Genomic DNA, 12,500 nt, shown 5'->3' with positions numbered 1-12,500 from the left:
GTGAACAGGGGCTACACGTGAAAGGAGACACACCCAAATATCTCCACCCGGCCGGGGAATCGAACCCCGATCCTCTGGCTTGTGAAGCCAGCGCTCTAACCACTGAGTTACCGTGTGTGTGTGTGTGTGTGTGTGTGTGTGTGTGTGTGTGTGTGTGTGTGTGTGTGTTGGTTCTTCCTGGTATGCACTCGTTGTGATTAAACAGGAAGTGCTGGATTAGGTTCTGGTTGATTGAAGAAGACTCACTGAGAGAGAGAGAGAGAGAGAGAGAGAGAGAGAGAGAGAGAGAGAGAGAGAGAGAGAGAGAGAGAGAGAGAGAAGGAGAGAATGTCCTTCAGGGTTTAAAAATAGCACTGGCTCTTCAATTACCATGTTTTGAATAGCAGGAAATTCAGATATAGACGTGGCAAGACAAAGGAGGCAGTAAGACGTAGTAGTTGAGTTACTCCCATGTTGCTCTTGGTGGGCCGCTGAAGGAATATTAGTTAAAGTAACGTTAGTGAAATATAAAAGGTTGAGGAGGTATATGAGTCTGGTATGCTGGTTTAATCCCTTCAGTACCATGCCTTGTGTACTTACGGTAACATTAGCAAAATATAAAAGATAAAGTAGGTGTGTGAGGCGATATTTGCTGGTTTAACCCCACTCAATACCATGCCGCGTGTCCATACTTATTCTGCTTACTATTTCGCTATTTTGTACAGCTTCAGAAACTTATATGGAGGATTAAAGTAGTAAAGACTCTGGCCATTAATCTCTCGACCTCCATAGACCCTTCCTAATGCAAATAAAATCGTGGAATCATACCCAAAAAATCATGGTGAAAATGCGTCTCAGTATTGAATGGGTTAATATGTGGTAGTACAAGTAATGCTAAGAGGATGACATAAAAGATGGATAGCTGGTAAAGGAACAAAGATAAATGCGCAAAAAATAGGAAGAGAAAGAGTACAAGGGAATACAAAAGGAAGAATGAACAGCAGCAGACCTACTTGCCCTTACTTGGCTGTTTGCTGACTACTCTATCTTAACTAACGTAGAAGAAAAGGGATAGTAAATGAGGAGGAGGAGGAGGAGGAGGAGGAGGAGGAGGAGGAGCAAAAGAAGGAAAAAAAGAAAAAAAGAAGAAAAAGAAGAGAAGAACATAAGTGAAAAGAAAACAAGAGATTATATAAAGAGGATGAAAGAAAGAAGGAAGGATAAGAAGTAACGAAAATTGAAAGTGAGTTTTTTTTTTGTTAAAGCGTATAAAAAACATAAAGAAAAAAAATCTTACTACAGAAATAAATAGAAAAAAAAGAGGAATTGAAGAATAACTGCAAAGAAAACAAAACTCATAACAAATCAAAGTAGGAACAAAAATAACAACAGAAAACCTAAAAAAATAATAATAATGATAAATAAAACAGGATATGCGAAATTATGAAGAACAGCAATGTGTAGGAGATTAAGAAGCGTAGGTTACCAGAGTACTTTCATGGAGTGGCGGGGTGCAGGGGTGTCAGTGGTGCCAGGGTGTAAACGTGCCAGGGTGTTGGGGTGCCACAGTGCCGGGGCGGGGTGCGTCTCGGTGGCGGTGCGGGGTGGCGGGGCTCAGGCGTGATGGATGGCCCCGCTGTGCCGCTCGTTGCTTGGATCAGATTTATGGCTCTGAGCGAGGTTCGTCATTACCGTATTTCACCTGCACAATGAACTGGAAAATAAGTATTCATTCAGGTACACGCCGCCCGCCAGTCCGCCCGTCCACCCCACCGCCCGCCAGCCCGCCCACTCACTCCTCCATGTGCAAATCGGCAAAAATGTGTAGCGTCGCCCTTCACTTCATAATATACAGCTTGGAATATCACACACTTAGTTTTTTTATGCATTAACGTATACCTGTGTCTTTTTCAGGTGTGGTGGTTAGTTCATAGTAAATTACTGTGTCATACTGTCTCGCACGCTACGGCTGGTTGTGACACGCTTTGCTGTCTCACCACGGCAGGTTTCTGTGTCAGTGCACCGTTCTCTTCACGCGGTGCCTTCCTACTGGTTCTCTCTGGGTGTTCTTCCGCTATCACCACCATCACTACCACTGCTATCACTGTTTCACCAATATTAACACCGCTATCTTTGGCACTGATCAGTATTATCTACACCACCGCTATAACTACTACTACTACTACTACTACTACTACTACTACTACTACTACTACTACTACTACTACTACTACTGCTGCTACGTATCGGTAACTACCAGCAATAGCGGTGGTGGTAGTAATAGTAGTAGTAGTAGTAATAATAGTAGTAGTATAAGTGCTGGTGGTAGTAACGGCAACAACAGTAGCAGTAACCTCCCTTCGAATATAAACACACGAAAAAAAAAAAACATCTATTCTCGTTATAAATTGATGTTGTTCTAGTCTTTTAACTCAACATCGTACCATACACCACCACCACCACCACCACCACCACCACCACCACACATCCATTCCCTTGACTAAGAATGGAGGAGGTAAGGTGGCGAACAGGACGAGACATGTTGGAAGATGAAGGAGAGGAAGGAGTGGAGGGAAGGAGGAGTAAAGAATGGGCGAGGAAAGAAGGAGAGAGTGCAGGAAGACAACTGATGAATAACTGTGTAGGAAGGAGCTGAAGTGGCGCTAGGAAGGAGAGAGGAAGTGACTTGTTGACTGACTGACTGACTGACTGACTGAGAGAGAGAGAGAGAGAGAGAGAGAGAGAGAGAGAGAGAGAGAGAGAGAGAGAGAGAGAGAGAGAGAGAGAGAGAGAGTTAGGAAGATACATGATTGAAAGGAAAGGCGACTTATTCCTCTCTCTCTCTCTCTCTCTCTCCGATTTGCATATTTTCTTATTTATTGTGTTATGTCTGATTTTTCTCTTTTTTTCCATTGTTTTCTTATTTTTTCATTTCTTTCGTTCGTTCATCGCCTCCTTTTATCATTTTTTCTTCAGATTCTTCTACTCGTCACTTGTTTTCAGTTCCTATGTACATTTTTTATCTTCTTCTTCTTCTTCTTCTTCTTCTTCTTCTTCTTCTTCTTCTTCTTCTTCTTCTTCTTCTTCTTCTTCTTCTTCTTCTTCTTCTTCTTCTTCTTCTTCTTCTTCTTCTTCTTCTTCTTCTTCTTCTTCTTCTCCTCCTCCTCCTCCTCCTCCTCCTCCTCCTCCTCCTCCTCCTCCTCCTCCTCCTCCTCCTCCTCCTCCTCCTCCTCCTCCTCCTCCTCCTCCTCCTGTTAAACTTTCCCTCACCAATAAAAACAGCACAAGGGTGAGGAAGGAACCAAGAATCACCTATCCAAATGACTTCTTTAGGATGTCAAAACTTCACCCCTTCCTCCTCCTCTTCCTCCTCGTCCTCCTCCTCCTCCTCCTCCTCCTGCACACAAAAAAAGACAAAGAGGGGGGAGAAAATGAAATGGTTTATCCTTAGCTATTCAAAAGTCCTTAATTGGGAAGTGACAAGGGAGGGGAAGGGAAGGGAGGGAGAAAGGGGAGACAGAGAGAGGGGGAGAGAGAGAGAGAGGGGAGAGTAGAAGGCTTGATTTAATGGGCAATGAAACCTTTAGACCACCACCACTGCCACCACCACCACCACCACCACCACCACCACCACCAGCGCTACCCTTGTTTTCAGCAACGCAGACGGAGATGAATTGTTCTTAGTGGGAGTGAGACAAGGTCGTGTTCTGTGACTTGGCGTGGTTAATGAGCCTAGAGAGGGGGAGAGAGAGAGAGAGAGAGAGAGAGAGAGAGAGAGAGAGAGAGAGGAGTGGAGGAGGATTTGATGGGGATTGAGATGAGAAGTCGGAGGAGGGAAGTAAAAAAAAAAAGATAAGAAAGAAATGAAGAAGAAGAAAAAGAAAAGAAGAAGAAGAAGAAGAAGAAGAAGAAGAAGAAGAAGAAGAAAGAAGGAACTATCAATCTAGTACTATATAAATGAAAAAAAAATAGTGATCATGATGAAAAGAGAATCAAATAGGAAAAAAAGGAAAAAGAAATGATTACGATGGAAGGAAGAAAAGATAAGAAGAGTTTGTTATCAGAGTTGTTTTGATGACGCGGCCAGCTGTGTGTGTGTGTGTGTGTGTGTGTGTGTGTGTGTGTGTGTGTGTGTGTGTGTGTGTGTGTGTGTGTGTGTGTGTGATTCACCTCTGGGACTCGTAATTGTAACCCCATATCCTCAAAAAAACTATCTATCCATCTATCTATTTATCTGTATCTATCTCTCTATCGATCCATCTATCCGTCACTCACTCAATCTATCTATCTATCTTTCTATCTATCTATGTATCTATCTACACAGCAGCGAGTGAAACATTAAGGAAAACAGACGAAATGAAGCGCTAAGATTGAAATATGAACATAATATTTCAAATTGTATTCTTTTATTAGGCGATTAAAAAAATAACACACTGCAACGGCTGGCTGGCTTTGAGAGAGAGAGAGAGAGAGAGAGAGAGAGAGAGAGAGAGAGAGAGAGAGAGAGAGAGGGAGAAGGATGGGAGAGTTACGGTAAGGAAAAGAGGAAGGAGAGGAAAATAAAGTGAAGAACAGGAAGTGACGAAAAAGTTACGAGAGAGAGAGAGAGAGAGAGAGAGAGAGAGAGAGAGAGAGAGAGAGAGAGAGAGAGAGAGAGAGTTAAGAGAGAGGAAAGGAAGGCAAGAAGATGAATAGAAGGAGAGGGGAAAAGAAGGTGAGGAATTAATGAGGAAATAAAGAAATTTGAGGGAGTGTGGGAAAAGATGAGAGAGAGAGAGAGAGAGAGAGAGAGAGAGAGAGAGAGAGAGAGAGAGAGAGAGAGAGAGAGAAATAAGAAAATATAAAACACACTTTTAAACACATATGCAGAGAAAGTTCCATAACCTTTCACCTCATCCAACCAATTACCCACACACCTGCACACCTGCACACCTGCCAACGCACTCCTTATAACAAACAGGCGGCGGTGGTTAGGACAGGAAGAGGGAAAGAGGTTGGTGTGGCTTACTACCATAACATAACCAACATACTGTCTTATCTCTCAATTTTTACAGTCTTTTTATCAGCCAGTTGCCATTCTCTTCTAGTTTAACATGGATGGAGCTGTGTGTGTGTGTGTGTGTGTGTGTGTGTGTGTGTGTGTGTGTGTCAGCATCTATTTCTAGGCCCAGTGCGTCGCTTCCACAGTTCGGGTGAGAGATATATAGTGAGGAGGAAGGAGTAAGGGGGTAGTGTCTTTAAAGCGGGAGGGAGAGGTAGCGAGAGGGAGAGGGGCGGAGTGGGGAGGGAGAGCAGTGCGGTCCATATAAAGAAAGCTCATCTCTACAAAGAACACATATGAACCATCTCACACTCGATATTAAGCCCATAAAACGTTTAATATTCCTCGCCGCTGGCCATCGTCCTTCCGAGACCACCCCTGTCCCCGCCAGTCCTCTCCAGTCCCCGCCAGCTGCCGCCCCATCCCGGCCCCGCCTCCTCCCTTCCCTCCGCCGCCTCCCGCCCCGCCTCTACCCTCCGTTCACTCCTCTTTCCTGGCAGTTTTTATCATAGTAATTCCTTAAATACATCTCGGCCTGCTTGGAGAGAGAGAGAGAGAGAGAGAGAGAGAGAGAGAGAGAGAGAGAGAGAGAGAGAGAGAGAGAGAGAGATTTTATTATGCCTTATATGCTACATTTTAATCCCTTAATTTCTGGGACACATTTTTACCTTGAGATTTGTGTACGATTAGACCATTTTATTGACATTAGGAAGGGTGTATGGAGGTCAGAAGATTAATGGCCACAGTCTTCACTATTTTAAATCCCCACATAAGTTTCTGAAGCTGTATAAAATCACCAAATAGTAAGCAGAGTGAATATGGAAACGCGTCATGGTACTGAAGGGATTAAAGAAGTGTTAAGAGAGAGAGAGAGAGAGAGAGAGAGAGAGAGAGAGAGAGAGAGAGAGAGAGAGAGAGAGAGAGAGAGAGAGAGAGAGAGACTTCCCAACATTTCAAACCACACAGCATACAATTAGTAGTAAAAAGAAGTCAGTTTTCATACCTATCTTTCCTCTTTCTCAGTTTCATGCCATTTTCTTTCCCCTACAGAAGAAATAACCCAGTTTTCTTATCCTAATCTCTCTCTTCTACTAATTTTCAGCACATTATTTTCCATTGTACAAGAAAGAAGCCAGTTGTCTTACCCCGCCTTACCCTCATCTCATTTTCAGGACATTTCTTTCCCTATAGATGAAAGAATCCATTTATTTTCTACTTTAATTCATCTGTTTAGTGTTTGAACCGACTGATGGAGGTTCCTGAGTGGCGGAGGAAGAGGAGGAGAAGGAGGAGGAGGAGGAGGAGGAGGAGGAGGAGGAGGAGGAGGAGGAGGAGGAGGAGGAGGAAGAGGAGGAGGAGGAGGAGACGGAGGAGTAGTAATAGTAGTAGTAGTAGTAGTAGTAGTAGTAGTAGTAGGAGGAGGAGGAGGAGGAGGAGGAGGAGGAGGAGGAGGAGGAGGAGGAGGAGGAGTAGAAGTAATAGTAGAAGAAGAAGGAGAAGAAGAAGAAGAAGAAGAAGAAGAAGAAGAAGAAGAAGAAGAAGAAGGAATGGAGATTATCCAGGTGCTGGGATAAAGGTTTTCCTGTGTGTGTGTGTGTGTGTGTGTGTGTGTGTGTGTGTGTGTGTGTGTTAAAAGAATAATAGGCAACGATTGATCTTGTCACTTTGTTTACAGTGGCGTGGCAAGTGTGATGTTCTCTCTCTCTCTCTCTCTCTCTCTCTCTCTCTCTCTCTCTCTCTCTCTCTCTCTCTCTCTCTCTCTCTCTCTCTCTCTCTCTCTCTCTCTCTCTCTACTTACTATCCCTCGTGTTTGTTTACGTAGGGAAGAGGTACACTTGCATGGCCAAGGAGGAGGAGGAGGAGGAGGAGGAGTAGGTGGGCGGGCGGGCGTGGTGTATGGGTGGTGGTGACGCGTTGGTAATCATGCGGGGAATGGGTGGTGGATCGTCTTACACTCTCTTACGTGTCTGAGGGCGTGAGTGAGTGAGTGTGTGTGTGTGTGTGTGTGTGTGTGTGTGTGTGTGTGTAACGTGTAGTATTGTGTCTGATAATATAGCGTGAACAAAATTAAACTCATTATCGTGAATTCCTGTGTCATTATCAGCATCTTCAGTTTGACTGTGGTTTTTGTGAAGGACTAGGGTGGAGGATCGGCAGGTTAGAGGCTTGTTGGGTCATTATATAGCTGTTGTAACTCGAATATCAACAATGAAATACGTAAGAAAGAAGGTAACAAGAATGAAGAAAGGAGGAAGAAAGTAAGAAGTAGAGGAATAAATGGAGAAGAGTCACGCGAAAGTAGGTAGCAAGATTAGAAGACACTATCACTATTCCAACTGCAAGCACGGCAAAGCTATAGATACCTTCCATACTGGCTTAACCTCTTCAGTACCAGTGCGCGTTTTCTTATTCATTCTGCTTACTATATGGCGATTTTATACAGCTTCAGAAACTTATATGGGGATTAAAATAGTGAAGACTGGTGCATTAATCTTCTGACCTCCATAGACCCTTCCTAATGTAAATAAACTCGCGTAATCATATTCAAACGTAAGGTAAAAATACGTTCCAGTACTGAAGGAGTTAGGGCTTGGGATGTTTAGGTGAATGGGGTAGAGCTTCAATCTTCCCTTAACTTACTTTTGTAGATTCGAGTACCGGGTTTCCTCGCTTAATTTTTCAGTTCCCCTCCTTTCGTAAATTCGAGCCCCGGGTTCTTTCTCTTAATTCTTCCATCCTCTTCCTTCAGTAGATTCGAGTACCTTGTTTTCTCGCTTAATTCTTCCGTTCCCTTCCTTCAGTAGATTCGAGTCCCGGGTTTTCTCGCTCAAATCTCTCGCTCCCTTCCTTCAGTAGATTCGAGTCCCGGGGTTTCTCGCTCAAATCTCTCGCTCCCTTCCTTCAGTAGATTCGAGTCCCGGGTTTTCTCGCTCAAATCTCTCGCTCCCTTCCTTCAGTAGATTCGAGCCCCGGGTTTTCTCGCTTAATTCCTCCTTTCTCTTCTTCAGTAGATTCGATTCCTGTGTTTTCTCGCTTCAATCTTCAGTTCCCCTCCTTAAGTTCAAGTTCCGGATTTCTTTTTTTTCTTTCTTTTTCTTTTTTTCTTTTATATTTTTGAGTTCACTAACACTACTTCGTACCTCCCTATATAGGTATTTTTGTCGTTAGTTTTGTACCTTTAGTGGGTGCAGAGGGAGATAAAGAGGATAAGGAGGAGTGAGGAAGGGTGAAGTGTGGCGCAAGGACTATCTTAATCTTATCTCAAAGGCAGCGGTGGTCGTCCTTCTTTTATTGTATAGATGGTGGCTGATCTGGTGAGGCGAGGTGTGGTGTAGTGTGGTGACTCCTTAACCCCTTATTCAATACTGGGGCACATTTTTACCTTGAGATTTGTGTACAATTAGACCATTTTATTGACATTTGGAAGGGTCTATGAAGGTCAGAAGATTAATGGCCACAGTCTTCACTATTTTAATTCCCACATGAGTTTCTGAAGCTGTATAAAACCACCAAATAGTAACCAGAATGAATATGGAAACACGTCATGGTACTGAAGGGATTAAGGCGCCATATTCAGAAACGCTTCCCTCTCTCTCACGGCAACCATTTTCAAAGACCACAGCGACGATTATCCAAGTTGTAAAGTGTATTTTTCCTGTTAATAATACAGAAAACTTGTTAGAATTACAGGAAGAAGTGTTTCAAAATATGGGTGGTGTGGTGTGGTGTGGTAAAGTAAGGTATGGTGAAGTGTGGTGTGGTGACATATTGGTGCATTTGGGAGGTGCTAGTGGCGCTAAGGCTTGTATTCTTAAACACTTCTGCGCTTCACCTCCACTATTTCAAAATGCTTTATCTAAATTTACACGAGTTTTTAAGGTGTTGTCATGCTTCTAGAGACAGAGTGACAAGATTTCTACATTACTAACTCGAGAAACACCCTTGAAAACTCCGCTTATCATCTTTGTGGTCTTGGAAAATAGTCGTGGTGAGACAGCAAAGCGTTTCTGAATACGGGCCTAAGAACAGTGTTATGAAACGCTCCCCTGCTGCACCTCTATATTCAAAAGACTCTTGATAAAATGACACACTTTATATTTTCAAGGAGACGGTACAGTACTTTTAAGAATAAACCACACTTGACATCTATCTGAACCGAAAATATATATAAAAAAAAGTAAATAAGAAGACCCTCCTTTATCAAATATTTCTGTTGAATCACGCAAAATATTCCTCTCTTGACTTCTAAATGGACTAAAACTGTAGTAGCTTTGTCCTATTCAGTCTTCGTGTCTTGTGAATGAGATATAATAAAAGTCTAACCTAATTTAATCTGTGTGAGTGTGGAAGGGTTTGGAAAGGTGTAGATGGTGGCTTATTACTGTGGGATTGTGGGAGGTGGTGGTGGCGGTGGTGGTGGTGGGGTTGGTGGGGTTAGTGGTTGTGGTGGATGAGAAAGTGGAGTGTGAAGGGAAGGGCAGTAAATTTGATTGCCTGTAAGTTATTAGTGTGATTTAATGATACCCTGAAACACATGACGAGACCAGATGTGTGTATGAGAGAGAGAGAGAGAGAGAGAGAGAGAGAGAGAGAGAGAGAGAGAGAGAGAGAGAGAGAGAGAGAGAGAGAGAGAGAGAGAGAATAAATTTGTGAAGGAAGCTCGTTCATTAAGTAGCAGTGGAAACAGTAAAACACACACACACACACACACACACACACACACACACACACACACACACACACACACACACACACACACACACACACACACACACACACAAACCCGTAGCGCTAGTGTCGGGTGGATGGGCGGGTGGGTGGGCGGCGGGTGGCGGGTGGCAGGCGTGAGGCAGCGGGCAGGATCAGGTGGCGAGGCGCGGGGTCGTGAGCGGGGGCAGGGCACACGTGGAGGCGTGGTGTCGCGGGTGCCAGAGGAGCGTGGCACTTCCTCGGGGCACTGCAACACGATTAGAGGAACATGTGTGAAGCTGAGCGGAGAAAGGGAAGGGGAGGTGATGGGAGAAGGAGGGAAGGGGGAAGGAAGGAGGGGGAGATGATAGGGAAGAGGGTTGTGATGAGAGAAAAAGGGGGAAGGAGGAGTTAATGGGGGGAAGGAGGGAGATGATGGGAGAAGAGGAAGGTGATGGGAGAAAGGAGAAGTTATGGAGGAAGGAGTGAGGTGATAGGAGAAAGGGAGATGATGAGAGATAGGGGAGATGATAGGGGAAGGAGGGAAGTGATGGGGAAAGGAAGGAGATGATAAGGGAGGGGTGAGATGATGGAAGAAGGGGAAGATGATCAGGTAAGGAGGGAGGTTATGGGGGAAGGGGGAAGTGATGAGAGAAGAGAGAGAGGATGGGGAGAAGAAGGGAGGTGATGGGAGAAAGGGGAGATGATGGGGAAAGAAGGGAAGTGATGGGGAAAGGAGATGATGGGAGAAGGGGGAGGGGAGGTGATGGGGAGAAGGAAGGAGGTGATAGGGGAAAGAGGAAGGTGATAGGAGAAAAGGGAGGTGATGGGAGAAGGAAGAGATGATATGGGAAGTGGAGAAGTGATAGGAAAGGACGAAGAGAAGCAAGAAGGAAAAAAAGGAAAAAAAAATATGGTTTAATTGAAAGTTTGTTTACGATCTGAAGGAATGGTTAGGTTTGGTTCATATTCTTTGGGATTCTTGTTTATTTTTCTTTTTGCTCCTTTTCTTCCTTTTCTTCTTGTTCTTGTTCGTATATTTTTTCCTGTTCGTGTTATTGTAGATCTTATCCGTCTTGATTGTTTTGTTCTACGTGTTTCTTTCCTTATCCTCCTCCTCCTCCTCCTCCTCCTCCTCCTCCTCCTCCTCCTCCTCCTCCTCCTCCTCCTCCTCCTCCTCCTCCTCCTCCTCCTCCTCCTCCTCCTCCTTCTCCTCCTCCTCCTCCTCCTCCTCCTCCTCCTCCTGCAGTCCTCACATCCTTCAAGCTTCCCTCTCCACGCACTTGGTCGGCGCAAAAAAATAAGAATATGGAAGCCAAGTAGCCGTTGCTTAATCACACTATAAACAAACCCACACTCTTACCCTCTACCGGTACCGCGACCTGCAGGAAGGGCGGAAAGAAACTCACCCCTGCAAAAAAACAAAACAAAAAACGAAGAGGAAAAAAAAAAAAACCCGGTACATTTAAGAGGAGCGCGGCAAAAAAGTTGACATTTAGAGGGCCGAACACACGAGGGGTGATGTAAAGGCACTAATGGCACGCTGTACGCATCTCCCATGGGGTTATCATCGTCATTTGTCACGTGTAGCTCGGGTTGGCACGGCGGGTCGAGCGTGAGAGAGCCCTGTTGTAATGAAGTGCTGGCGAGGCGGCGAGGACAGGATTTTTAAGAGGGGGTAAGGGAGGTAAGAGAGGTAGAGAGGTAAGGGGTAAAGGGATCATGGTTTTAGGGAGTGCTGCATCACCCTTGTTTGTTTGGGTGAGTGTTCTGAGGCTCATCACTCACCCTGGAGAGCTTGATGAGTGAGGCTCTACGCGGCGCTGTGTTCTGAAACGCTTTGCTCTCTCTCCATCACTGCTTTCCAAAGGCTCCAGTTGAAGATAGTCGTGTTTTTAAAAGTGTTTTTATGTTTCTGGTGATAGACTGACATGATATCTAGTATGTTAAAAGGAAAAACTGCCTTGAAAACCTTGCTAGTTGTCCCTGTGGCCTTGAGAAATTGTTGTAGTGAGAGAGCAAAGTGTTTTAGAATACAGGTCTTTATAATATGATACAAGGGTTTTTAAGATTGTTTTTATGTTTCTGGTGATAGATTGGCAAGATTTCTAGTTTACTAAAGAGAAGAAATTGTCTTGAAAACTCGGCTAGTTGTCTCTGTGGCGTGGAAAATTGTTGTAGTGAGAATGCAAAGCGTATTAGAATATAAACCTTTTTGATACGATACACGTGTTTTTAAGAGTGGTTTTATGGCTCTGGTGATAGATTGGCAAAATTTCTAGTTTATTTAAAGGAGAAACTGTCTTGAAAATCCGTCTAGTTGTTTCTGTGGCCTTGGAAAATTATCTTGGTGAGAGGGGAAGGCGTTTCTGAATGTGTGTGTGTGTGTGTCATGTGTCTCTCTACTGTGTCACGGTGTCTTACATTGTTCTAATCTATCTTGTCTGTTTGTCTTCTTACTTTCGTTTTGTATTTCTATTTTTTTATTCCTGTTATATTGTTTTAGACTTTATTTTTTGTGTTTCTTTTCTCGTTTTTTGTTACTTTATTTCGTGTTTTTTTTTCTTATTGTCGTTTTCCATATTGATTTTTTTTTTTATTCTTGGTTTTATTATCGGCATTTTTTCTTGTTCTGGCTTGTTTGTTGTTGTTTCAGTTTGTATTCCTCTTGTTCGTGTTCTTGTTTCTTTTTTTTTTTTGCGACTCTTTCTTTGTTCGTGTTCGTAGCCTTCTTCTTCTTGTAAGTGTTTTTGTTCTTGTTCTTCGTTTTCATCTTTATCATCCTATACTT

General features: G+C 43.8%; 1 long non-coding RNA gene across 1 annotated transcript in view; it reads right to left on the bottom strand.

The window, feature by feature from the left end:
* The window catches only part of LOC123505988, an 11,573-nt gene extending 9,553 nt beyond the window's left edge, over positions 1-2,020 (bottom strand). The window contains exons 1-2 of the long non-coding RNA XR_006675325.1: positions 1,879-2,020; positions 1,466-1,693 (exon numbers count right to left, since the gene is read on the bottom strand). This is a non-coding gene — a long non-coding RNA (uncharacterized LOC123505988). The remainder of the gene's footprint in view (positions 1-1,465; positions 1,694-1,878) is intronic.
* Positions 2,021-12,500: the final 10,480 nt, after the last annotated feature.

The sequence above is a fragment of the Portunus trituberculatus genome, chromosome 19, assembly GCF_017591435.1.
Source record: "Portunus trituberculatus isolate SZX2019 chromosome 19, ASM1759143v1, whole genome shotgun sequence".
NCBI classification, from domain to species: domain Eukaryota; kingdom Metazoa; phylum Arthropoda; class Malacostraca; order Decapoda; family Portunidae; genus Portunus; species Portunus trituberculatus.
The sequence above is the reverse complement of the archived record's forward strand: the minus strand, read 5'-3'. Positions and strand labels throughout refer to the sequence as shown.